This window comes from Centruroides sculpturatus, unplaced genomic scaffold (genome assembly GCF_000671375.1).
Source record: "Centruroides sculpturatus isolate CEXI.00-Female unplaced genomic scaffold, Cexi_2.0 scaffold528, whole genome shotgun sequence".
In the NCBI taxonomy this organism is placed as follows: Eukaryota; Metazoa; Arthropoda; class Arachnida; order Scorpiones; family Buthidae; genus Centruroides; species Centruroides sculpturatus.
Window position 1 is genome coordinate 504245 of NW_019384819.1, and position 4901 is coordinate 509145.

At 35.3% G+C, this 4901-nt stretch overlaps 1 pseudogene; it reads left to right on the forward strand.

Moving 5' to 3' along the window:
• Window positions 1-3324: 3324 nt before the first annotated feature.
• Window positions 3325-4494, forward strand: LOC111629895 (annotated as a pseudogene).
• The last annotated feature ends 407 nt before the right edge of the window (window positions 4495-4901 follow it).

Sequence of the window (4901 nt, forward strand, 5' to 3'; positions counted from 1 at the left end):
AGCCAGATGGCGCTGTTATTAATTACATTGATCTGCCGCTATTTTAGAATAACGTAAACATCATATTTTGTGCGTATAATTGTTATCGAGTTAAAATTGTTATTGTATCCTGTTGTTTCGTTGAATGAACTTGAAATAAATGCAATTAATTTATATAATTTATAATTGAACAAATAATACGAAAATGTCAAAAGGATCGGGCGATTCTAGTTCAGTTCTGCAAGCCAGAGAAACATTTGAAAGTAAGTTTGATAACTTTGGGCCAGTTTTAATAATTGTAAGCTGTTACGTGAGTTATATTTTTCTAAATGCGATATCCTCCTATAATCATTCTTTTCCTTCTTCATCTTTGCCTTTTTTCATGTTTATATGGGGTTGGCATTTCCTTCTCTAATACAGTTTTCCATTTCTCTTTATCAACGGCTTCTCTTTTAAGTCCCCTCTGGTTCAAGTCTTCTTCCATCTTATCTTTCCAACATATTTTTGGTCTTCCTCTTTTCCTCTTTTACTACCAGTTTTACTACTTCTTCACTTTATGTCACCAAACCACCTCAACCTACATTCTTGCATCTTTTTGCTCAAGGGACAGGACCTAATTTGGCACAAGGCAGGCAAGGCACTTGCCCGAGGCCCGTAATAGGTTCTAAATGTGCCATTGTTTTATTAGTACCGCGAATTACTATATTATTAGCACCATATTCAAGTGTTAATAGTTAAGAATAACATTACCTACTGCTCCAACATCTAACGTCACTGAGAATTAGATAATGTTTGTGTATGTGCATTAGATCCGTTTGGTGAAGTTCAGAATAAAGCAGTGTTTGTTGAGAAAAATATAATGTTTATTGAGAAAAATATAATGTTTATTGCTGCATAATTTTATTGTAGCCCCAAAAATACGATGAAAGTAAGATATTCAAATGTAAAAATAAAAATACTTTAATTTTAAATATTACAATTTTATTTATATTTGTAGTAATACAAAATTTGTAAAGTGGCCTGTAAATGTTATTTTGCCTAGGGCCTGCGAAGGTCTAAATTAGTCACTGTCAAAGGGCCCACCTTAACAGAACCTCTAATAAAATCATTCCTTATTCTATCCTTCCTTGACACTCCACACATCCATCTCAACATTCTCATCTCTGCCACCTCCATCTTTCAATTATTTATTGATAGAAATTATACATATGTATAGAATGTGATGAAATTAATGTTATTATCCATTGAATCATGATACATTAAAATAGTGTAAAAATTTTTATGTACCATATTTTATGGCAAATAAGACACATCCCATTTCAATGTGGAATATTTAGGAAAAGTATTTAGTTTATTTAAGCCATTCTATGCTTTTGTCATTCATTCCTAATTTTTTTTTACTGGTTGGGCTGCAATTTGAAAAAATTGTAGACCTATAAATTCCTGCTGTCATCCGTCTTTCTTTAATCTTGAGAATGGAGTTAGATAGATGAAAGATGAGACCAGATATGGAAACCTTGGGGCGGGTACCCTGATTAACTATATAAGAACTTCCGATTTAAATCGGAAGTCATGTTTCAATTCAAAAATTTTAAAAATATTCCTCTAATAGGTGTTAGATAGACTGACACAACTCTACTGTTAAAGGAAAAGTATGATGTACAGGGGCAAGCGACTACTAATTTGAGGTGGAGAGAATATATTTTAAATGAAATAAATTAAAAATATGATTAAAAATTGAAGCCTGGCATTGTGACGATGTCACAATAAATAATTGCTTATTTCCCCTTAGTTTTTCTCAATTTCTTCAATAAACATGATGTATCAGATTGAATATCTCAAAAGATGTTTAATTATACTGTTATATTCTTTTTAATTGTTTCTATCAGTCTTTGCTTTTCTTTTACTCTATTAAACTTACTCATTATTCTTCTGTCTCCAGAATATTTTCATTATTTGGTATCAATAGCATATTTTAAAAGTTTGTAGTTTTTTCTAGGGGGTTTTGTATTTTTCATGGTCTAGGTATCTGAATTGTAAGTATGCTCTGGGGGTCTATGGCTTTGCCTTCTCTTGGATATCACTACAGTTGTTTGACCCAAGATTGACTATGCCGGCGGTCAGCAACCTTTCTCACCTCACGAACCACTAAAGTCACAATTTTGAATCCTGCAGACCATTATCATGAATTTTTTTAAACGATACAAAATCTGTAGAATAATGATCATAAAAGTTCAATTTTACTATATTAATATGAAACTCGTATGTTTAATTATAACAAATTAATGTGAGCATAAAAGTAATATGCGTTTTCACGCCAGATATTGGTTTACAATATCTGGCGTGAAAACTCCAAACAAAGATTGGCAAATGCTTTCGATGCCCCTCCTGGGCTCTTCTTCAGGCCAAATTTACTGTACTGGATTCTTTAATCAAATGTTTTTAAATAAGAACGGATATTGGTTTAGAAGTACGCATATTAGTTTTATATGACCCGGTGTGGGAGAAATCCTTGAGCATAAAACTTTATTGCTGTTTGTTTGAAACAAGTTTATGGATTCTTCGCGCTTTTCCATGAAGGACGACAATTGCATTTACAATATTGTTTATTGTACATTATTTATTGATAACAATCACTTTGTTTTTGGTTTTAGATTCAAATAAAAAACCCCAATGAGTGAAAAAAGCAACTAAGCATTTTGCATTTCTTTCATAATACTTTGCTTAACCTTTGGTTGATCAATGTTCAAATTTCTCCATGGACCACCCAAATTTTCTTGCAGACCACCGGTTGCTGACCATTGGACTATGCTACTTAAATTTAATTGCCTAGAGTACTTTTTAAGGAATGTCAGGTTCTGCCTCAAAGTTTGTAGTATGCATAATATAGTGCTTTTAATTTAAAGGTGCAATGTGCATGATCTTAGGTATTTTTCTTGAACTTCTGTTGGATCTTTTATCTACTTCCTTATCATTTCATTAGGCTAAAGCTAGGAATGCCCTGTACAGATTCAAATGTAATAGTTAAGTTTTTAGACCTAATTATATAAGTTATTTGTCTGCTGGGGGACAATATGAAAAAAAGACATCTTTTTGATGAATTCTGAGTAAATACACTACTGGCCATTAAAATTGCTACACCAGGAAGACGGCACATCACACACATGAAATTTGCATGACAGATAGAACATGCTGTGATATGCGAATGATTAGCTTTTCAATGCATTCATGCAAGGCAGGCAGCAGTGTGACACCTATGATGTGTATAAAAGAAGAGATTTTACAGCCGGTTTCTCATACAGAAATTGCATTTGAACGCTGTTTTCTGGTAAGAATGTTGTTGTTATGCCTCGTGTAAGGAGGCGAAATGCCTACCAGCACATGTCTGACTTTGATTGAGGTCAGATTGTAGCCTACCAGGATTGCGGTTTATCGTATCACAGTATTGCTGCTCGTGTTGGTTGCGATCCCATGACTGTCAGCAGAATATGGAATCAATGGGTTCAGGACAATCATACAGAACGCCGTGCAGGATCTCAGTGGTCCCCCATCACTAACAGTCTAGAAGACAGACATCTTATCCACATTGCCTTAGTGGATCATACAGCCACATCACAAACCCTTAGTCAAGAAATGGGGTCGTTTGCAAGACAACAAGTGTTTGCATGAACAGTTCAATGATGTTTACAGCAGCATGGACTGTCAGCACAGCAACCATGGTTTTGGCTACCCTTGATGCTGCATCACAGGCAGGAGTGCCTCCAATGGTGTGATCAATGATGAATCTGCACATAGGAATGGCGTCACGTCATCTTTCAGACGAATCCCAGTTCTGTTTAGAGCACCATGATGGCCACATCCGTGTTTGGTGGCATTGTGGAGAACGCACATAACCAGCATGCATTTGACATCGTCATACTGGCCCATCACCTGGAGTGATGGTATGGGGTGCCATTGGATACCCATCTTGATCACCTTTTCTTCACATTTCCAGCACTTTGATAAGCAGCCATTACATTTCTGATGTGTTAAGGCCTGTGGCTCTGCCCTATCTTTGAGGTCTTCATAATGCTACGTTTCAGCAGGACAATGCACGACCACATGTTGCCTGTATTGTCCTGACCTTCCTTGATACAGAACATGTTGGACTGTTACCCTGGCCAGCATGTTCTCCTGATCTCTCACCAGTTGAAAATGTCTGGTCAATGGTTGCTGAGCAACTGGCATGCCTCCACTTGCCAGTCACTATGGTCGATGACCTGTGGCATAGTGTTGAAGCTGCATGGACTGCTGTACCCATACATGCCATTCAATCTCTGTTCGACTCCACGTCCAGTGGATAAGTGTTGTTATTGCTGCCAAATGTGACTACTCTGGGTATTGATTTCTCAAGATCTATACCTCCAAATTTCCTGAAAATTTAATTATTTGTTCTTTCCACTATAATGTATGTGCCTAATAAATATCATTCTATAAGTCCTAGATATGTATTATATCAATGGTGTAGTTTTCTTTATATTCTTTTAAAAGGTCAATTTTTCAAAAAAAATATTTCCTCAAAAATTGATGAAACTTCATGGGTTAATTCCACAGAAATAACTGCCGTTTTTTTTGCCTGGACCACATTTAATCAGAGACAAAAGCTTATTTTCGTATTCTTTATTTACTTATTTACTATGCATTTCGGGTGCAATATTTTTGTGTAACTTGCACCCCTCTTCAGGTTTTCCATTTCTATAAATTGGTAAATTCAATTATTACATTTGTTATTATGGTAAATTACAACAATTTGGATATATTTACACAATAATTAACTAACCTGTTTAATGTTTAGACATACATCTGCCCAGTGTTGATGATGTGTTCCCTAAGGCATTTTTAGACCGCTTTCTCCTCTTTTTGTTTTCTTTCCCTTTAGCTCC